Consider the following 24,345-nt stretch of genomic DNA (forward strand, 5'->3'; position numbering starts at 1 on the left):
GGCTAAGAATGGGACACATGGATCAATACATGAGCAAAGCACAGAAGGTGCATCGGCATATAAGGCGCAGGGTCATCTTTTGAAGAAAATGAAGGCTTTTGTGTGCACCTTATACTGTACACCAGATGGAGCACTTAGACACATTCTCACCTGATAAGACAACATTTCAAATTGCATTTCTTTCCAAGAAATTTGCTTGACTTCCATGTGACAGAAATGAATGTATTGAGGTGTGGCGGGCTGAGGCATGGTAAGATTGCCGCCAGTGGTTTCAGCATTGTGACACCATTCATGTGCCACTTTCACAAATAGTGTTCATGTACTCTTTTTTTTTTTTTCATGTTGTCAAAATGAGTGAATATTCACAGCTCCCGAAAAAAACGATGTCTCTCAGTCAAGACTGGTGTTTTAAGGAGATCATACTCTCGCCTAAGGGAAACATTTAATATGCTGTTCAAATAATATGAATATTCTCAATCATATAATCAAACAGGGCGGCCTGGTAGTCGAGTGGTTAGCACGCCGCCTTCACAGTGCAGAGGTCGCCGCTTTGCGTCCTGCTGCGGCCTCCCTGTGTGGAGTATTGCATGTTCTCCCCGGGCCCGCATGGGTTTTCTCCGGGTGCTCCGGTTTCCTCCCACATTCTAAAAGTATGCATGGTAGGCTGATTGAACACTCCAGATTGACCCTAGGTGTGAGTGTGAGAGTGGATGTTGTATGTCTTTGTGTGCCCTGGGATTGGCTGGCAACCAATTCTGGGTTTACCCCGCCTCGTGCCCGAAGACAGCTGGGATAGGCTCCAACACCCCCAGAGGACCCTAATGAGGAATAAGCGGTATTTTCACATTTTTCTAAAATTTCTCATTTTCATAACACGATTAATGGTACAACATTGTCCAGAGGTAGAAAAAAAAAACCCAAGGCTGCCAAAAATTTGCAACCGATTTTATTTATAATCCAAAACATAGTTATTATGATCAGCAGCATCTCTGTATCAGCATCTGTTATGCACATAATTCATAAACGACAATCATTTTCATACTTGCAATAACTCACTGAAGACGTCAATGATATATTAACTCATTCACTACCATTCTCGAATATATTCGGGAATCGAAAAGCATGACGTGGAGCGCCATTCCCGAAATTGTTCGGGTTTTGTTTTTTCTTGTGGGGGGGGGATGTGTGTGCGCCAATAAAGTGCTGGTCAGGCCTCTGGCAATGTTTTTCCCACCCACAAATCTGGCCTTTATGGAAGAGAGGCCTTTGGTACAGCCGCCCCATTTTCACTGCAGCTAACTGTAGCTCAACAGAAACGTTTTTAAAAGTTTCTTACGCCGCATTAAATGTTTATGTAGTCCTAAACCTCAATATTCTGTGGGTCCTGCAATTTGAGTGAAAATGACAAAAACCCTGGCACTGGAGTGGACACATATTTGCACATCGTCTTGCAGTGAATGAGTTCAACGGTAGTGTTACTTCATTACAACACGAATCAAACGATGCAATCTTTTACATTTGCAGTATTTCATTTGAATTTATGTTATTATTGATTTATGTGCATGTCATAATATGCGATCCCTGCAAAACTATTTGTTAACCGGCTTTGAGTGAATAAGCTTTTCCCTATTTTCAGATCCTTGTATATCAATGTTAAGATACGTATGACATTAGGTGGACAGTATGAACAGGATGCGGCTATTGTTTGACTTGCTCCAAGCATAATAAATACTCGCTGACATGCTCTCTGTCGACCCCAACCAAGAGCTGAATTCCTGAGCCATGTAGTGCAAACAGGCCCACTCCCGGCCACCAGGGGGGTGGATGCCGAGAGTGTAGGATGTTTACACTTCCTGTAACTCAGCAGTCGTTGCAAGTGAGACCCCCTGGCCCCGACCAACGTGTTTTTCTCCCCAGAAAAAAAGGATCAAAAATCCAATAAAGCATGACTTATATACAGTGGTTTGAAAAATTATTCACTGCTTTATTCTTGCATCTCCTCCATAAAGGCCACATTTGTGCAGTGCACGACTAATTGTTGTCCTATTGACAGACTCCCCCACCCGAGCTGTGGATCTCTGCAGTCCTCGAGAGTTACCCGTGGTGTTTTGGCTGCGTCTCTGAAGTCGGTGGACAGCCATGTCTTGGTAGGTTTGCAGTTGTGCCACTTTTTCCATTTCTTGTTGATGGATTGAACAGTGCGCCGTGAGATGTCCAAAGCTTGGGAAATCTTATTATAACCTAACCCTGCTTTAAACTTCTCCACAACTTTATCCCTGACCTGTTTGGTGTGTTTCTTGGACTTCATGATGCTGTTCATTGACAAGTGTCCTCTTAGCAACTTTATCCCTGACCTGTTTGGTGTGTTTCTTGGACTTCATGATGCTGTTCATTGACAAGTGTCCTCTTAGCAAACCTCTGAGGCCATCACAGAACAGCTGTATTTATACTAAGGTTAGATTAAACAATGGTGGACTCCATTTGATCATTAGGTAAACGGCAACAGTCATCAGACAACCTCTGAAGGCAATTTGTTGCATTCAGAGAAAAGGGGGCTGAATACTTTGGCACGCCACATTTTTTATTCATTTATTGATAGAAATATCATGTATGCTCTTAGTTCAAATTGACATATTATCTATAAATATCTATATACGTGTAATATATGTACGTATATATATGGACAGTATTTTCTGAGTAATCTGTTCTTGAGTTTTTCCATGACTACTGAAGAGAGCAGAGAACTGTTTAAACAAAATCTGCAAGAACCACGGCATGGAATGATGGATGTGGCGGGAAAGTGTTTGCAATAGCGGCACGCCTACTTCCTTCCTTCCGTCCTTCCTCTCGCATCTGAGGTCCTGTTATGTTTTGCACAGTACGACTAATATGCGCAGACATCAATCAATATCTGAACTTTCACCGCTGTTTTGGTTTAAATGAGTTCTTGTCCCTCAAAAGAGGATGGAGGCCACTCCCATCCACTGGGAACAGATAAGTATCTACTGCATGCAATCACACGTTTCCGCTCAACAGTTTCGGATTTTACTTGGGATCTTTACTTCGCTTGCTTTGACGGTTCGATATCTCTAAAATAAAGCAGCCGTGCCATTTAGGATGCCGCCGTTGACATCGCAGTTAACCTATCCTTTGTATTTACAAATAAATAAATAAAAATAGTCTCTCTGCTCTTTGTCTAGGAAAAAGAGAAAAAAAGGCAAATGCAAAATGAAATGAAAAAAAAATCTGCCCAGCAACAATTGAAACATAAGCAACATGACCAAATGACGAAAAAGATAACATTCTTTTGTTTCATTGAGTAATAATTTCATAATTAATGACTATTTCTTGTCTGTTGGAACATACATTATAACTATGAAAAAGTAACTCTGGGCCATATAAAGCAGACAAATATTACTTCAGCGACCTATAGTAGTTCGGAAAAACTTTACACAATTTGACACTCTAGATTTTGGGCATGGATTAAAAACATAAAAAACTAATATATAATAATAATAATAATTGGGCGGCACAGTGGACGACTGCACAGCACATCTGCCCTACAGTGCAGAGTTCCGAGGTTCGCTTCTGACTCCGGCCTTCCTATGTGGAGTTTGCATGTTCTCCCAGAGCCTGCATGGGTTTTCTCTGGGTATTTGTTACAGCTTGAGCTGTTGTTAAAGCGCTATAAAAATCAAGATGTATTGTATTGTCTTGTATTTATATGTCATTGCAGTCCAGCTATTTCTCTTGCACTGGCACTTGGATGTGGTCCGAGCAGTCCTAGGTTTTGATGAATTTCTGCCACCCAGCTTGAGGGAAACTGGTCTGCCAACTTGTACAACAATGCGGCAAGCTTTCCCCTTATTTGGTCACGTGAAGGACAACACCAATAGAAGAGCATTTTAAATGTCCATTTATCCCAATCATCAAGCGTCTTAGGGAAGTGTGGTATGATGGTACTAGCAGGTGGCTGCTGCAAACATCCGACTGAAAGCTCCAAGTCCCAACATCAGCTTACAGTCAAGGATGTTTACAGTAGCCTGACTGCCAAACAAGGAGGTAAACCTTGACACAATATCTCCCCCCCAAAAAAACGAAACAATGTCCATCATGGATTTGAAACCAACACTTTTGTGAGGATCAGTTAGTCAAGGATTCAACCGGCCTGGTCTGATGCTCCCGTAGTCTGACGCAGCAGAGGCCTGAAACACATAAGAGTTCATGATTTGTCTTGGTGAGCAGAGGACAAAGCACGACAAACATAGTGTTCCAAGCATTAATTTTTCACGGGCTACCAATGAAGACCCCGGAGACACACTCTATGAACAGCAATCAGGAGCAATGAAAAGATGTTTCCTTTCAAACATGGGAAAGGGCAACACCGTTTCAAATGAATTACAGTCCACTAACATCACTGCACAACAGTGATTATTGCTGGCATAGGTCTCTGTTTGCTGACTTTAACTCCAAAATGTTTTCTTCGTGATAAAGTTATATCAAGAACCTTTGAAAATAGTTGACAGATTCTAACAATGTTTTGGCAATGATAAAAAAGTGCCACTTCTGACAATGGCTTCCTGAAGATATTTTATTTTGCTCTTCAGACTCTGGGTGATGCTGCTTGAAACTGTTGCTTGAACCAATCAGAGTTCGAGTTAGCAACCCAAGGCCTGCTGGGAGCCGCTAGAAACGTCTGTGTTTTCGCAAACTATGATTGACTAGTCACATGATTGGCTAGTCACTAGACAATCATGGCAAGTGACAAGAGCATACGAGCCAGAGTTAATATACTATCTGTAGCGAGCTGCATGAGCAAATGTATTGTTGTGCCAATTTAATAGTGGTTTTGTCAATGGCTGAAGTAGGAGAAGAAATGGATTTGGTTGCAGATATACTGTTAAAGCCATTTTCAAGACGGACTTTTCAAGAATAGATGGACATCATTAAGAAAGGTTGGACAGCTCTGAAGCTAGCAAAAAGAGCAAATATTCCAATTTTATGAGGTTATCAAGAATCCACACATTCATAGTAAAATTTGAACAGTTTAATGACAGTATTTCTTAATACCGGAAGTGACATCACATTCGGTACACCCCTGACCGAGAAAGCGACACACAATGCATTATGGGTACTTTTTTCAACTGAAAACACTTCGCTAAATTAGAAGGAAAACTACATAAATAATGCGATGGTGAATCGTTGTGTGGCAGCCAATTGCGGTAACATGCATAAAGAAGGTGTAAGTTTACACAAATTCCCAGCGGACAAACCAGCCATTTCCAACGGAGCAAAAGCTTGGCCAAAACAAACATGCGGACCAAACCTCTAAAGATGAAGGACACTGATTTGCTGTGGCGACCCCTTGAGGGGAAAAGCCGAAAGGAAAACAAGAAGAGCAGTAGAGCACCAGCGAAACGAGGAAGCTAACCAGAGATTCGGCACTTGGATAGCGGAGGTTTGATGTATGTTTACTCATTTAGTCACACTGCGCCACACGAAACACCGCTTGTGCGCCATGTTGTGCATTTTCTGGGCTGCTACATCGGAGTCCAGATCTCCTTCCCCGATTCCATCGCTTGCAGACGGCTCAAATTGATATGGAAGGACTTCTTTAATCGATTGCAAACATTTATTCCTCTTCAGAACTATTTGAATCATATTCTGAACTGGATGAGTAACAAGAAAGCATCTTCTCCGAATCTGAACTCTCTTAATAATCCATTTAATTTCTAAGCGCCTTTCAAAACTCTCAAGGACACTTTACAGTCATGGGATTTTTTTAAGCCATTGTTTTGATTCTGGAGCAAGGCAGTTTGTGGGTGGGCCAATTATAACATGACGTCACGAACAAGGGAGCAGGACTCTCTGAATCTCCCCAGTTTCGAGCTCATTTGTGGCAGTTTTGGGACACTTCAAATCATTTTTATTGGTGTTTTGCATTTGATTAAAATATCATCCTGCGTGTTTTGGGTATTTTACATGCTTCAAACGTTTTTGGTGGCGGTTGTCCTTTAAGTTCCTTCAAGTCGCAAGTTATTTCCTCGATAATGGCCTCCTCTAGTGTACGTGTAGTAAATCACACCACCCTTGCAGCTGTGGATTGATTCGGACGTAGCAGTACTGAAGGCCTGGTAAAATCATATGATGAATAAAAGTAATGCAGAACGCCAGGAGAGTTGTTAGTTTACACTCTGGCTCATTCCGTTTTTCAGTAAGCATCGTGTCAGACATTCTGCAACATTAAACTCCTATCCCACATACATGCACATATTTACCATGTAAATACCTCTCAACTTCTGTTGAGCCATCATACACTCTGTTGATCCATTATACGCTATACACACACACACACACACACACACACACACACACACACACACACACACACACACACACACACACACACACACACACACACACACACAAACAAGAAGCAAGTAAATTACGAGTACATCACACACATGAATGATTGTGAAGAACTCCCATCGTCCCCTCATTCTTATTCCTTGGCTTTTGACTCAGCATGAGACTTGATTTTAGTGTGACTGTTTTTGTGGTTTATGCTGTCTCGCTTATAAATTTATTGGTTGTTGTACGAATTATTTTTGCTTTGTGTAGAGCACTTTGCAAACAGTGGTGATTGTTTTAGAGTGCTCTATAAATACAATTGAGTTGAGTTGAGTACTGGAGGTCTCAAATGGTCTTTTGCCTAAATCATTGAATTGGGAAAACAATATCAGAGCTTGCTGACATTGGATTCACCATTCATGCGTTGCAAAAGCTTGCTTTGAAATGATTTAGTCGTGCGTGGTATTCCTCATTAGTTAGCTTTACAACTACATGGACAATAATCATCAGGAGCCATTAAATTAGGTGGAAAGACTCAGCAGAATTTTCGACAGGGGCTGTCCTGTCCCTCTCCCTGGGAACTAAGGAGCACGCAACATTTTGTGCCTCATTGTCTGAATGTTCTTAACTCTAAGCAGAGGTCTCTGTGAAAAGTCACAATGGATGCTTGACAATGCAGTGCAAACATAATGCCACAGGAATGCTTGTACTTTAAGTACATGTTATTTAAGACTAATTGGAGGATCAGAACCGCATGTACAAGTCCAATTACAATGAAGTTGTTGTGTTAAACATTTATAAAAACACAATATTATGATTTGCAAATCAGATTCAACCCATATTTAATTGAAGATATGGAAATTGATAAACTATGATTTTTAGCAAATAATGATTAACTTTGAATTTTGCGACTGGAATAATCAACAAAATATCTTGTCGTCAAATGTATCAAATTACATATAGGTCAAACATTATTGGTAAACCAGTGTTTGTGTTATTTTTGCTGAACACAGTATCCCGACGTCAGTGGTTTGTGCATCCTGTATGTACTGTATGTATGCACAGCAGGCTGTTGGTATGCTTTCACATGCGCAAGACCTGATGGCATAGAATATTTCAGGAAAACACACACACACGCACAAAGGTCTCTTGCGGAACAAAGCAAACTTTATCAGAACATTGGATTCCTGCATTCCTCAGATTCTTGGCAACCAGTAAATGTAGAATGGAAGGGTGGTGGGGTTGAGAGAGAGAGAGAGAGAGAGAGAGAGAGAGAGAGAGAGAGAGAGAGAGAGAGAGAGAGAGAGAGAGAGAGAGAGAGAGAGAGAGAGAGAGAGAGAGAGAGAAACCTGGTAAAACACAAAAGATTACCAAATGAGAAAGAGAGCATGACTTAAAAAAGTGCAGGTATCCGTAGTAACTTCCACTCCCGTCAGTACTGTATTCGAATGTTTCAATGCAATCTCCAGTCTGACGTCATTGCCCAGAACTATAAGTGAGAAAGAACCAATGATCAATCAAGCTGTGATTTTTACTTTACTTTATTTACTTATTTTATCATATTGATATTTATGTACCATATTTTCCGATGTAGAAGGTGCACCCAAAAGCCTCAATTAAAAAAAAAGATGGCCCAGCGCCTTATATGCAAAGTAGAATCCCAACAGATCTCGCAAACAATGTCAGCAGCAACCAACTCCATTTCCCTCTGTAGAAGAAGTCGTGTTTAACACCACCTCTACTGTGTAATGTTTCTATCTTTATATATTATATTTGGAAAACGTTTTTCATTCATTGAAGGTGCGCCTTACACAACAGAAAATATGGTATGTATTTATGTGTATATATTTATGTGTAAAACACGCTAAACAACTTTGAGTAAATATAACATTCAGTGGTCCTCATTAACAGGGAAACGGTTATGCAGTGACCTGCAGTAAGCTTCCTTTGCATGGGGAAATGTGAAATACAAAGGGCACGTCTAATCAGCTAACATTTATCCTGGATCATGCATGACAAAGTGACACTTTCCAGTTCTCACATTTCAAATGTGTACTTTGTTGCAATTGTTGCGGACCTTACAATACTGATGTTGGCCAATATTGTGATAACCTCCTTACAAATAACTGATAATTTAGTCAACACTGGAGCCTTTGCGTCACCGTCACAAACCATGTTTGCTCTTGACGCACCTACTATGTGCAATTTGGAAATTCATGTGCAAGTACCAAAGAGGCATAAGTCGGTGAAGACTGAAAGTGGCCCGAATTTCCGGATCAGATAGTTTTCATGACACAAGAGAATTCCATAGCAACCCATTTGGAAAATGTGTTTGATTGTAAAAATTAAATGAACTTGCTTAGTGGATTTAAAAGTTAAAACGATCTTAGTAAAATGATTTGTCCGTACCTCACACAGGTTACTTTAAAAGAGCATTTAATTTATGCATTTATGTTTCTAATAATCCAATACACACTAACAACTCGACACTGTACCGGTACGAATTGGGACTTGACAAGTGGCAAATGTAGAAAAAAAGTCAGCTAGCACCGATGGTGTTTTTTTCCACACCAATTAATATAACATAATTATAATTGCCATATACTTGGGGCTGGTGCTATGACTATCTCACAAGTTAAAAAAAATGCGTTTCCAAAAATAGTTGCGCAAGGTACAAGTGGGAACATTTACTTCACTGTTCAGCAACCAGTTTTGGATTCCTAATAGTAATCAGTTATGTCATTGTTTATAAGTATACTCTGTTATTAAACTGTTGTGACATTACTTTTTGTATCTGCAGTTCCATCTCATTCTTGAGTGATGATCGACACTTCCAGGACATATTTTTATTGGGGTTTGAAATTATGAGGCCCAAGCAGAGCATCAGTTGTATTTTTCCTAATCTCTTGCAGCGTTAGAGAGGCAAGACAAAAAGTATTTCAATTTGTACCTTAGCTGAAGACAAGTCACTACAGGGAAATGGAAACGTCTTGAACAAACACACTCATAAATGAAGGACTTCCCAGTCACCTGCCTTGTTTCCCAAAAACAAATTGCCATGATTTGCAAGGTGGTGGTGGTGGTTGTGGACCACAAAAAAAGGCAGACAGGAGAGAGGAGCATGCCGTATTTGGCAAATTGTATTAAATCAAGTTGGCAGGAACGAAATGTAAAACAACAAAGTCGTCAGAAAAAAAAGGTCCAAAGTAACAAACAAAACCATGCCTAAAAGATGACTGAAAAAAATGCAAACCAGACAACAAGAAATAAACCTGACAAGACGAAACAAACACTGACCCAACTGAATGGTCGTGCCAGGAGTCCTTTCAACTGCCACTGATTAAAACGACCAACAAATGTGCAGCTGTAGGCGGGGCCCTACAGTGTCACCCGTTGGTCGCACACCGAAACGTGACACAATTAGGGTACAGGTGCAGCTTAAACACAGAATCAGGGATTGGATTGAACGTAAAATATAGGCATATTCTGTGGAATCTTTGGAAAATACGCTCAGTAAAAGTCATTTGAAGTGATTTTACAAATTATGGACAAAACTTGTCCGTAGGCGTCGGTTGTGTTGTCCTTTAAAGGACAACCGATGTCTCCGGACAAGTTGTGTCCATAATTTGTAAAATGGCTTCAAATGACTTCTTCTGAACATATTTTACAAAGATTCCACCGCATATAGCTATATTTTACATTTTAAGACTCACGCTGAATATTCAGGAAGTCTTGTTTTTGAGTTGGTGACGAGTCCGTACGTGACGTCACTGAAGGACCGCCCTTGACCGTAAAAAAGACGCTTTGTAGCGGTCCTTCCATCACGTCAATGTATTTTGCTGTACTTGTGTTGTCTGGGGACCTCGTGTTGCACCCAAAAGCCGCCAGAAGAGGGCGTCCAAGTGCCATATAAGGAATTTATCAGCCTGTGGAAACGGAGGTGGCCACAGGAGGTCACCATTTTGTGACTCTTTTTTGGGTGAGAGATTTTCCCCCAATCTTGCCTCAAAATGGCACAAATAAATTCTTTAATCGATTGCAAACATGTATGCTTTCCTCTTCAGAACTATTTGAATCATATTCATAACTGGATGTGTAACAAGAAAGCATATTCTCCGAATCTGAAGCCATTGTTTTGATTCACAAGCAATGCAAGACGTCTGGGCGTGACGTGACGAACTGGGGGCAGGACTTTCTAAAAATGCCCAATTGGCAGCTCTTAAAAGGACAGAACAAAACAAACAGACCAATCATAACCAATCCTTCCCCCTCGAACTTAGGCGCTAACTTTTGAATGTCAAATAAAACATGACTGTACACTACTTCTTTAACATACAGCTGTTACACCTCACAGTTCAGTATGAACTAACACAAATGTAGAGAAACTGTTCAAACAAGCGCAACTGCATGATGGTGGAGTCACTTTACCTGCATTTCAGTAAAAGACACATTTCAGTATTTAGGGCATTGTGGAATCGTGAAGGTTATGTGACTTCGCTCTTGCTCTGTTTATAATAAACGTACAGAAGAGATATGTTTGTTCTTTCATCCATTCTCTTTCATGAATGTGACAACAATACAATGAGTGAGCTAGCATGCTGGTTGCACGCCAAAATTGGGGCAGTATATTACAATGTAACATTATTACATGACCTCTATACCTTTGTGTGCCAGAAAAGAAACTTTGAAGTCTGCGAGCCTTTTTTCTCATGGTGAATCATCTGAAAGACTGCAGTGTAATGAATATACTATTAAACTGCTCACCCGCAGAAAAAAATATCCTGTTACTGTAAAGCGTCCTTGAACGTTTTGAAAGGCGCTTATAAATGAAATGTATTATTATTAATCAACATATTTCATCATCAAATTAAGAATCTTTGTTGTATTTAATAAATGTGTCATGTGCTCAGTATCATACAGTATATATATGTGGTATTATAAATCATCACTGTGCCATAAAGTATATCTCATCTCATCTCATCTCATTTTCCGTACCGCTTATTCCTCATTAGGGTCGCGGGGGTTGCTGGAGCCTATCTCAGCTGTCTTCGGGCACGAGGCGGGGGACACCCTGAATTGGTTGCCAGCCAATCGCAAAAGTATATATCACTGTCAATACCTCTTTCCTACCAAACTATGTTCTGACTTGGAAGGTCAAATTTGAGTAGGGAATATTTGCACACAATAAATATGTGTTATAATTTCAATGCCTTATAATTTTTATAGTTTTTTGGAAAATGTGTGATATATATTTTATAACTACACAAACTATTTCTATTATTGAAACAAGACAATATGTTTTTTTCTAAATAGATTAAAAAAATAGAGACAAACTTTAGGTTAATATGTAGGCTTGGCCCTGGCTAAGTGTTTCAGTTTCTCATGTAGCCCTTTTGCGAAATTAATTGCCTATAAAGGGGTGAACCATGCCCCACATCCTTGCTTGTGAAACCACTGAGCATTTCAGGTTCAGGGATGCTTCTTTTCACTCACCAGTGTTCAATAAACCTGTTCACATGTGAAATGTTCAAAACTGGTGTATTTTTTTTTGAGTGGGGACAGCCCACAACCAATCTTGTGTTCCAATTTTAGAAGCTTGTTGGGAATCTGTTGCAGGTAACTCATTCAAAATGGGTGAAGATTTGAAACCTCTTGCCTTGCCCGCTGTAAAAATTACAGTAATTCTGAGATTTCTTGCCTGTGTAAGTGTAAAGAAGAAATAAAGTAACCCCCCATTCTCATTAGAGCCTTCCATGTTTGTAAGATGATGTCAAACAAAGTCAATAGCAAAGAGCAGAAAATGGACGGAACGAAGATTCTGACTTTATTCTCAGTATTCAGAATTCTGAGAATAAAGTCAGAAGTCTGAAACAAAAGTGAGAAATCTTGCCAACCTTTGTATTTTTTTTCTTCAATGGCCTACATCCTCTTCATTTCTATCAAAGTCCTGTTCCATTGAGTTCCAGGAACCTATGGCATGTAGTGTCTTTAAAATAATTTCAGGGGGTTATTATTTTCACAATAATAATAATCACAGCTTTGTAATTTTTAATATTGCCCCCCCCCCCCCAAAAAAAAACATACGTGGCCATTTATTGAGACATTCTACAAAAACAAAAAAACACAGTGACATACTGTCACAGTGTTGTCAGAAACACTGGTACTTACAAAAATGTAATTGGTAACTTGGGTACTTGGATTTTTGTAGAGTCACGTATAACCCTCGTTATGCTGGTTACTGCTCAGCTTAGTGGGTTTTACATTTACAGGTTTCCTGGAATGGCCTTGATGTCAACAGTGTGACTTTTCTACAATTAAGCCTGAGGGTACGCAAGTGCATTCGGGCTCCACATACGCTTCCACTTATCTTGAAGTGAAAATACTCATATAAATGGCTGCTTTTTTACATTTATGATTTTCTTAACTTATTTATCCCTCTTTTCACAAAGTCCGGGTGGAGATATTGTCAATGCACTGGATAAGGACACTGTAAAAAGAACAAAGGTCCAAATTTTCAAGATATTAAAAAAAATAAATACATGCAACTACGCTTGACATAAGTTTCCATTCTTTGTCAGAAAACCTTCCTTTCGTCCTTCCCTCGGTTTTCTTATCCTAGACAAGTTGACCTTGTACATCTGTCCATGTCAGCAATTTAACAGGCCGCCGGATATTCCAAACAGCTTCCTGAACACTAACAGAACTGATGGTCTGTGTAACCAGAACTGTGATTATTAACACTGAGGACTCCGAAAGGATTACAATGCCGGTTAATGTTCCTTGACACCCTGTGAGTAGCTTGCAGAAAACACTTCCTCAGGAGATGGACATGCAATACAGCCAAGTGATTTTATAATAGTACCCACTAATCTTTTTTTGTTAGTTTTTTTGTGTGTGCGCTCATTGTTTATTGTATAATTTACCACTTTAAAGCAAAATGAACCATCCACATAGGGTACAAGCTAAATCAACGGATTTAGTTGCATTGCTGTCAAAGACCGAACACAAAACAGAAAGTTATAAAGATATAAAGTGATACATGTGTCTATTTTATTAGCGACTGTCCGCATGCAATCTAACAATAGTTTCAATTGTGAGATCTCTTTATTGAGCTTCGGGTGATCTCCAACTGAGCATCATTGTAGACTGCTGGCTGTTCAGCATCAACAAAAAGTTTACCGTGTTAATTATTCCTAGACATTTTTACCAATGCTAAATGAAAAGTTACAAACAGATACAGTATATTACATAGGCAAGTACGGACCTCTACTACTCTATTGTCTTCCAATATCATAATCAGAGGCTGGAGTACATAAATAATGAGTGAGCAGTCACTAAAATGGGGATGGATTTCATCACTTAATATCTTGTTTTGAACTCTCTCCCTTAACCTGGCTGCAACGTGCTTCATCATTACATGTTCACTCTGTGAATAATACAACTCAAATACAATCCACGTCGACATGCTTTTCATTCTCCCTGACGAATACACCCAGGGATGGGCTGAGAATTCAGGAAGTGACTCTGGTAATCTCCATGGCAACACTGAGGTCAACTCAGCAAGGCCGGAGACCCCTCCTCAAACATAGAGGGCCAGAGCTCGAGATCAACACAAACAACCTATCGCGCGCACGCACAAACACACACATGCACAAAGTCAAGATGTAATTAATTTCACTTAAATCAAGAAGAGTGTTAATGGTACACCACATCAATACATACTGTAACTCACTTCAATATTAAAAGCTAATTGATGAAAATATCTGGAGTGGTGATTATTGTGTGTTACGCTGTTGCGCCGAACAAATTCAGAAAATGTGTATCTTATGTCGACAGATCAGTAGTTGTGTTTACTGGGCTTCTGTTATATCTTTTTGGGATGATGCTATACTTCCTTCACTGCTTCTTACAAACTCTTAGTCCAGTTAGTAAGGAATCAAAGAAATCAAGAGTCCCAAGGGAGAAAAAAATAAAAGGCACTAACAGGCAGCACTATGATTATTGTGTGTACGGATTTGGAGCTTTAAATTAACACGGAAAAAAACATTTGGGGGGCGGGCAGGGGATAGTCACAACTGATAAATCGTCAACCAAACAAGCCTGAAGAGTACAAACACCCACAAATCCCCACGCCCCTTAAAAAAGACGTAAAGGGTTGTAAACAACCATGTTTCTTAAGAAATAACAAATAAAATAGAATTGTACTTTGCAAAATGTGTAATATACCTCACCGTACCACTCATGTCATTCACGAGAAACAGGAGTACGGAGATTATGAATAGACAGATAAAGTGAAATTACTAAAACATGACAGTGTTTATTATGGTAACTCATACAAATATTATGAGACTTAAAATTACGATTATAATTGTTATTTTTTTTAATGCAAACGTACAGGAAACTGACAAATTATGAAGTTAACAATTACTCACCACGTTTACTTGACCTTCGAAAAATTTTAGGGGAGAAGGGCAGCTTTAGATAGTATGGAGGTTTCCATCCCTGAGATTATTAGAAATGGATATTATTGTAAAGGTGATTTGAGGGATCAAATACGAACTTCACACTTCTGTCAAAGCTGTTGGGTAGTTGTCCTTTAAAACGCCTTCGTACAAATATGAACCGAACGCCCATAGGTGGATATTTAAATTGAATTCTCCGGAATACTTCACAACAATTTTTACATCGTGTCTTGCCCTCAACCAACTTCTTATGGTAGCTCGTGTCGTCAAACTGCAAAAAGGTTTTTGTTGGTGCAAGTGCGGACAGAGTCCTGCCCCTTCCTCCCGGTGTCATGAAAGCGTCTTTTCTCCATTCACACGTTTGCCTCAAAGGCATTCAGTTTCCGGTAGAAATTGCTGTCGTCAAAATAAAACATTTTATAAAACCTACGTAGAATATAAGAATACAAGGACCTTGATTCAATTGTCCAACTGTTGTGTATTTGTAATATCCATCCATCCATTTTCCGGACTGTGAAGCCGGTGTGCTAACCACTCGACTACCGGGCCGCCCATATTTGTCATAAGTCCTTTAAATTTGGTATATTGGGATCACAAAGTTTGTATACAAATAGCTTTTATTTTTTTAAACCAACGTGCGGTTATGTTGTCAGGTGACGAGCTATGACATCATCCACTTTATAGTACTTCTTATTGATGTTTCACATCATAAACTTGTCTTTTGCACAGAAAATGAACCCAAAATACAATGAAAATATTCTCGTCAGCAAAGTCTAAAAACAAATTAAGACAAACATTTTATATCGACCCCGCGACCTTTGTGAGGAAAGCTGTCGGTCAGATGAATTATTTTTATATCGAGCGATATTGTATTCCTGTATTAGTCACAAATTGCATAATTTCAAAACATTTTAACAGATGATTTTGAGTTACGTACCATCCTGCACCCAAACCAATTTGTCATGTGTAATGGCTCAAGCAAACCGTACATTATTGAATTTGAGCTCATTATGATTTTCAAACCTTATTTTTAGGTGGATCTTGTGGATTCGTCATGTGAGAATACATTTCAATTAACGGTTTCAGGCTCGGGCGGCCCGGTAGTCGAGTGGTTCGCACACCGGCTTCACAGTGCAAAGGTCGCCGGTTCGCCTCCCTGTGCATGTTCTCCCCGGACCCGCGTGGGTTTTCTCCAGGTCCTCCGGTTTCCTCCCACACTCCAAAAACATGCATGGCAGGCAGATTGACCACTCCAAATTGTCCCTAGGTGTGAGTGTGATAGTGACTGTTGTATGTCTTTGTGTGCCCTGCGATTGGCTGGCAACCAATTCAGGGTGTTCCCGGCCTCGTGCCCGAAGACAGCTGAGATAGGCTCCAGCAACCCCGGCGACCCAAATGAGGAATAAGCGATACGGAAAATGAGATGAGATGAGAACTCACGTCCCTCTTGTGGTTGGAAGATGTCACTGTCGTTTTTGTGATTTAGCCGCAACCATCACCAACGCAAAAATGACTGCCTTCACTTTCAAAACAACATATTTCAGATAAAAAGCGATTTAGATTGTATAATTGTTTGTCCAGAATGGCACTTGTTGAAAGAGAGCCCCTTTGCAAAACCTTTAGAATAGCTATAGAAAAGGAAATAATTTTTGTGTGTGTTTGTTTTTAGAAATAATCAATCCAAAGGAATTAATATGGCAAACCTTCCAGACATGTGTGTTTTCTCTCATTGAGGTTCATCAATGCTTTGGGTAAAGCACTCCCCTGTGTATAAACCGTAGTGAAGGGTTTCCTTTTGGGCTGCAGCCCAGGCCATTTGACGACTGGTGAAGCGAACAGCCCATTGACCATGTGGATCCACTGTCACCCCGCCCAATCCCTTCACTCTGGACTTCATATAGGCCAAGCCCATGTCAGAGGCTGCCTGTGGTGACTGACCTGGTGAAAAAACGTTTCATCATCAGAGGAAGCATGAACTTGATGGACAGTTGACTGGTGGCTAGATGACTGCACAAATTAATCTGTCACAGGGTGCAGCGATGATTGCAATGTTAAGAATGTTTTAATAACAATTGATGCTTTTGACTGACTGCGCAAATTCACTTACCTGAGGATTTTCATGGATATCAATTCATGTACCCCAAATTCTACTGTCAATAACCGCAACATGTGGGGCACCCAGAATTTGCCAATAAATCTGGAAGTGTCGGCTTCAACATTATGTTTTTTGGTATTTAAGATGCATAAATTGTTTATCATATTTACGTGGTTGCAAAACTTGTATTGTGAAATGTAAATTTTAAGATAATTTAAACACCAAAAAGTTTGTGTTTCATGAGTTTCATGAGGTTGGCCAACCATGAGTGTACGCTGGCGTGCTCTTGGCTGCCGCTATTCGCCCGCAAAACATTTTGGCTTCTTTTTAGTTTTTACGACTCCTGTCGTCTTCTTCTTCTTTTCCTTTCGGTTTTTCCCTTCCAGGGGTCGCCACAGCGAATCAGTAACATCCATCTTCAGAGGTATGATACGCATGTTTGTTTTGGCCAAGCTTTTACGTCGGATGCCCTTCTGACACAACCCTCTGTATTTATCCGGGCTTGGGACCGGCACAAGAAGACTTATGTCCTTTCCTGTAACCACTGGAAATACTCGACAGCCACCAGAGGAACTTATGATCGAATTCCAGTCCGTTTTGGCTGTCTGATCGTCTCGTGATTCCGATCGTTTGTCCGGATCACAGACGAGAACACGTACCCTCTCCACCCACCTGTACCTGCTGTTGAGGGTTAACCCGGACACTGCCTGTCCCTGGACGTTGCTGGTCGATATCATGTCGCTCCTCCATCGACCCGTTGGACGGCTGCAGTATTCGGCGGCGGAGCAGCTCAAGATCCGCTCCCAATGGACGAGCGTGCCGCCGGCGATTTTCCACTTCCCGGAAATCACTCGTCGCCCTTCCCGGAGGTATATCCACCGCGGATCACGTCGAGACTTTCACCTCGACGACTCCAAGGATATCACCTCCCTGTGATCATCTTTCTGCCGGCCACGCAGAGGGTACAAAATGACGACACCACCAGCGTCAACTTCGGCCTCCTGAACTCGCTTACGGGAAAGGGTTGTCTTATCCAGGACATCCTTAGTGACCGTAAATTGGATTTCTTCTGCTTGAACGAGACCTGGCAAACGGCGGGAGACTTTTCGGAGTTGAACGACTCGATGCCTCCAGGGTTTGTTTACCTCTCAAATCCACGCCTCTCGGGCCGCGGAGGCGGTCTCGCGATATTTTACCGCGATAACTGGAAAGTCATTCAAGTGCCAGTGCCGGAAAATCACTCATTTGAATGCCTTGCATGTCAAATTTCCGGACCCTCTCCCACAGTCATCGCCACTGTATATCCTCCCCCGAAACCACATCAAAGTCAAGTCAAAGTCAGCTTTATTGACAAATATGCTAATATACATGACACACAGCACAGATGAAATTACTGTCCTCTCAGACCCAGCATGCAAGGCACTTATAATGACTTTAAGAAAAAAGATTTCTCCGCTGTCCTCACACACCTCTCCACTCTGTCACCAAATATAATTATTCTGGGGGATTTCAACATACACACTGACAATTCCATCCACGCCCTCACCAAAGACTTCATTTCCTCACTCGACAGGTTTGGCCTGCATCAATTCTCCGACGCATATAAAAGGGCACACTCATGACCTGATACGCTGCTCCGGTTTCACCCCCGCCAACTGCACAGCAAATGAACTACCCGTAACAGACTATTTCCATGTCTCATTTAATGTTCCCATCACAGTCTCTCTCCCCAAACCACCCCGCATCATCACTTATCGGAACATCAAACACATCAACACTGTCACCCTCACTGCAATGACTGCCACCCTGAATCCAGACTACAACTCCCCCCTTGATGAACTTGTTTCCCGGTACAACACAGACCTTACAAACATGCTCAACACCCTTGCTCCTGTAAAGTCCGCTCTGTCCAATTTACCCGGTCCGCCCCATGGTTCACCGCCCATCTCCGCTCGACAAAGGCGAAAAATCGGCAACTGGAAAGACTCTACAGGAAGACCGGCCTCACTACTCACAAGGACATGTATACAGCTCACCTCACCCATTACACGGACTCTATCACACGCGCAAAATCACAATACTATTCTGGACTGATTGACTCGAACACTGGAAATGCACAGACTCTCTTTTCCCTGTACAACAAAATCATTCAACCCCCTATCTCTCTCCCCCCACACTTTCACTCCTCAGACACCTGCAACGCTCTGCTTCTGTTTTTCAATGAAAATCTCAACAAGATCCACCAGCACCTCGGCTCCTCTGTATCCCTCGCTTCCTCCAACCTTCCTACTCCCTATCAACTGATATCCTCTTTTGAACTCCCTCATTAATTTCTGACTTCATCACCAAGTCCAATAATTTCACCTGTCAGCTGGACCCCTATCCTCATCAAATCTTGTCTACCCTCTCTCCTTCCTTTTATTTCAGCTATAATTCACTCCTCATTATCCACTTGAAATTATTCCTGTCCCACTCAAAATCGCAGCTGTAACACCAATTCTGAAAAAAACAAGGCTCAGATCCCAACAATTTCAATAACCTACGTCCAATTTCTCATCTTCCATTTATCGCTAAAATTCTCGATAAAACTGTTGCCTCTCAGCTCCACGCTCACCTCACTCACAATAACCTCTACGAAGAATTCCAGTCTGGTTTCCGTCCCTGCCACAGACTGAATCAGCCCTCATAAAAATCACTAATGATTTCTCATAGCAGCAGACACCGGTTCCCTCTCTATTTTCATCCTTCTTGATCTATCTGCAGCCTTTGACACCATTTGTCACCCCATCCTGCACAACCGACACTCTAGGCGTCACACACACCCCACTTAGCTGGTTTTACTCTTACCTCATTGGCCGCTCACAGTTTATCCAAATTAACTCATTCACTTCACGGTCCTCTCCTGTGTCTTCTGGTGTGCCCAAGGGTCTGGGGCCCCTTCTCTTTATTACATACCTTCTTCCCCTTGGTGATATCTTCCGCAATTTTGGCATTCACTTTCACTGTTTCGCGGATGACACCCAACTCTACCTCTCCAGTAAACCCAACGCCTCTCTTCCACCTGCATCCCTTACACTTTACCTCTAACTAAACAGCGACTTTCTCAAACTAAACAGCGAAAAAACTGAACTGCTCCTTGTCGGTACTAAATCCACCCTTCACAAAGCAAACAGTTTCTCTCTCACCATTGACAGTTCTACCGTGTCCCCCGACCTTCAGGTCAAGAGCCTGGGTTTCATCCTTGATAGCACACTATCTTTTCACTCCCATATAAATAACATAACTTGGTCTGCATATTTCCACCTCCGTAATATCAATTGTCTCCGTCCCTCTCTCACCCCTTACACCACTGCTATCCTTATCCACAGTCTCGTCACCTCCCGTATCGATTACTGTAACTCACTTCTTTTCGGGGTCAATCAAAAATTTCTCCATAAACTCCAACTAGTCCAAAATTCCTCAGCCCGGATCATCACTAAAACCCCCTCCTATCACCACATCACTCAAGTCCTCCAGCAGCTCCACTGGCTCCCTGTTAAACTTCGTATTGATTTCAAGATACTTCTGTTTACATTTAAAGCCATCCATAACCTTGCCCCCCCTATCTGATCTACTTCAAATCTCCGTTCCCTCTCGGGCCCTCAGATCCTCTTCCTCCCTCCACCTCTGTCTGCACTCACCCGTCTCACCACGATGGGGTGAAGAGCTTTGAGCCGCTCCACTCCCAAACTCTGGAACTCACTTCCACTTAACATCCGTAACATTGACTCCCTTCATACTTTCAAATCTCACCTCAAAACCCACCTGTTTAAACTTGCTTTCATGGTCTAGTTTAATCTGCTGTTTTATTATTTATTGTTTTATTCATGATTTTATTGTTTCATGTATGGTTTTTATTGTAAAGCGTCCTTGGGTGTTCTGAAAGGCGCTTGTAAATTAAATGTATTATTTATTATTATTCATTGGTTTAGCATGATTAATTTGCCAAACATGGTGTTACCATTATGGCACCACTTAAGTGCCAGGTATGGAGCAAGTATGTCCTTGAGGACCATTGTGTTGAATTTCTCCGTACTTCAACACACTTGATTAAAATGATCAGATACTGAGCAAGTGCCGGAGAAGCCATACAACAATCTTACTCATTTGAATCATGTCTGTTGGAGACATCTTAAACACACCTGACAACAGCCCTCAAGGAATGGGTTTGCACATAGAGCAACAAAAAATGGAAAAAATAGTCAAGTATCAAAATTGTTCATATGGTGGCGTGAGTATGACCATTTTCCTTCATACATGTTGAGTTTTCATTTCAGAAAATCTTGGACAGTTCTCCAAAAGTCACTATTAAGTGACCAGTTTTCAGGTCGACAAAATATATCGTTATTTTTTTTAATTAAATGCTGTAATATACCTTGCTCCATGTGAAAGAGGATGAGTCTCGCCAGAGTAACCTTCATAATGGCCTCTCCATGACCGGTGGTAGACACTGCTCCCACCTGATTGTCAGCAAAGCTTCCACATCCTGGCACACATATAAACATTGCAGAACTCATACCACTTCTATCTTTAATATTATTCAATTAGTCCACGGGGTGTCAAATTATTTTGCCACGGCCTCATTGTAGTTACGGTTTCCGTTATGAATTTGGAGAGACCATTGGAATATTGAATCCCCTCCACATATTACATATAGAGCGCACAACAAATGAATGAATAACAAGTTTTCAAATTTGAAGTAAAAAACAATGACTGTTATGTGGCTTATATGGGATGATTTAAAATTTAGGTTTAGACTTTAGCAAGCATCATGGAATTTTACCAGTTTGATTTGTTTTCGCAGGCCGAATAAAATGGTGTGGCGGGCCAGATTTGACCCCTAGGCTTTGACTTCTCTCGTCACTGGAATGGAAGTGATCTTGAGAATGGATGGGTGGATTCATGAAGTCCGCATTTTAATGATGTATTTTCTGTGAAATCTCGTATCGGTAGAACTTTGTATTTATCTGAAAAAAAATGACAATTTATAATTTCTGCGAGATATAAAACGAAATGTCATAAATCAACATAGCAGAAATAAAACATGGAACCCTATTTAGTGGAAAATACACCATGTTCACCTTTTCCTTTTGGAAATTGAAAATCTGAAAGGATTAAAACTCCCATTAAATAATTTAACTTACATTTGGCACTCCACAGGGTTGGCATCTGTTGCCAGGTTTTTTTCCCAACGCATTCGGGAGTATTCGGTGATGAGGGATTCTTGCGGCACCTCAGGGACACCCATGGCGCGTGCAAACTGATTAGCACCATGTGTTGTCAGACAGGTATGAGTGGTCTTGAATAAAGACTAAAATTTATAAGAGACTCTGAATTGAATTTTTAACACAATTAAAAACATTTATGGGACACGTCACGCTGAAATTTTCATGAGGCTTAAATGAAATGGGTCCACATGAAGTGACAATTCATTTCTTGAGAGAAATTCAGGTCCACACAATGCCCATTGGACTGAGCTCAATAGGAAAAATCGACTTTAAAAGAGGTTGACGAGGTTTAATATTTGGTCTTTGGTCTGTTGAATTTTGATGTCGTCATTTTTAAACTCTTAGAGAAGCCTTCATTAAAGCAAAAATAAAATATGTGAGACCAGCCGACTTGTCTGATTGTTTAATTATGGGTTCAACCAAGCAGAGGACAGTGGTAGGAAAAAAAAATGTTGGTCAAAAAGAAGAATTGTGCAGCGATCTAGAATATTTCAATCCCTCCCCATTTGTTAATAAAGCGTATGCTAAGAATCATTATTTCAAATACATTAACTATTTACTTTCTCCATGACAAGTCTTGCCAGCTGCACGGGATTGGCTATATTGCGTACAGCAGAGACAACACTACTCGCGAGTGTTTTCCCATCCATTACAATGGCATCCATCTCCACATTCCCACCGGTGGTTAGCACAGACCCACACCCTAAAAAACATCTTATAACTCAGTAATCTGTGGTTCAAAATACAGTGGTACCTCAGTTTACGAACTTAATTGGTTCCCAGAAAGTGTGTGTCAGGTGAAAGGTGTGTCTTCCAAACATTAATTTCCCATAGGAAACCATTAAAAATGAGAATAATCCGTTTACAGGTCCCCATAAAACATATTTTTCTGCTAAATAAGCCTTAAAACTACACAAAATATACATTATTTTATGTATAATAAATGTGCTATTGTATTGTAATTAAAGAAAAAAAATGTACTGTCAAGAACAACAACTGTTATTTAATTTAAAACTGATTATTATCTTAAAGACAGTGTATTGTCGGTGTTCAAATACCTGACATGTTTCAGCGTCTACTTCCGCCTTCGTCAGAGTATTTGAACACTGTCTTTAAGATAAGAATCTGTTTTAAATTGGATATCAAGTAGACAGGATGAACTTAATGCAACTAACAACAACTGTTATTGTGCTTGACATACAACAATTAGAAATTTGCTTTCAGACTTTATCAAGCATGATGGAACTTGACATATTTGATTTGCTTTTGCGGGTCGAATAAAATGATGTGGCAGGCCAACTCTGACCCCGGGCCACGACATAGGCACCTGTGCTCAAAATTTTTTGATGTGCCCAGTCTCCAAATTATACCCAAGGAACTCAATTTTTGAGTCACCTGTGTCCTAGAGAGAAACAAAAAACTGATACCAGAATGCTGCAGAATGCCATGACCTCACCTGCATTGAAGCTGGGGTTATTCTCCAGTTTTGGTCACAGCTTCAACCACAGCATCCATGGTTTCCCCACTCTGGAGGATGGCATACCCGGATCGAACAGCTGCACAGACCCCAGCCTTGGACTCCATTGCTCTCTCGCTTGGCACACAGCCAGCTCCTCCGTGGACGACCACTACAGGAAGCATGTCGATTTCCTCTGCAAAAGCTGGGGCAAGAGAGAATACAACAGGAAGATGGAATTCATTGTAGATTTGAATCGTAAAACAATATTTATCTCAATACACAAATTGGAAAAAAAGTTAATTGCATTTCAAAATCACTCAGGGTATCCATCAACTGACATTTTTTCCATAACCGGGTGAAGTGGAAATTCTTGATATGGATATAGAAGCAGCATCGGATTATAGGGTGCACTGCCAGCGTGTGTGGTGTGGCTGCCGCTGCTCACCTACACCTTTCCTGTGACCTTGAGTTTTGAAAGGCGCTTATAAATTAAATGTATTATTATTATTATTATTATTAAAGGAAATTCCATGCTTTTAAAGGACAACCGACGCCTCTGGACAAGTTGTGTCCATAATTTGTAAAATCGCTTCAAATGACTTCTCCTGAGCGTATTTTACAAAGATTCCACCGCATATAGCTATGTTTTACGTTTTTGACTTGCACGGAATATTCAGCAAGTCTTGTTTTTGAGTTGGCGATGATTTCTGA

The 24,345-nt window shown here is 40.8% G+C and overlaps 1 pseudogene across 1 annotated transcript; it reads right to left on the reverse strand.

Moving 5' to 3' along the window:
- Nucleotides 1-924: 924 nt before the first annotated feature.
- LOC148889138 (isoaspartyl peptidase/L-asparaginase-like) lies at nt 925-23,832 on the reverse strand (annotated as a pseudogene). Its single transcript, XR_016116904.1, has 6 exons — nt 23,632-23,832; nt 22,736-22,878; nt 22,069-22,246; nt 21,323-21,526; nt 14,784-16,751; nt 925-4,205 (listed from the first exon to the last, which is right to left on the reverse strand). The product of XR_016116904.1 is annotated as an isoaspartyl peptidase/L-asparaginase-like (transcript).
- Between the last annotated feature and the right edge of the window lie 513 nt (nt 23,833-24,345).

The sequence above is a fragment of the Hippocampus bargibanti genome, linkage group LG13, assembly GCF_051943395.1.
Source record: "Hippocampus bargibanti isolate YZ-2025 linkage group LG13, ASM5194339v1, whole genome shotgun sequence".
Classification (NCBI taxonomy): Eukaryota; Metazoa; Chordata; class Actinopteri; order Syngnathiformes; family Syngnathidae; genus Hippocampus; species Hippocampus bargibanti.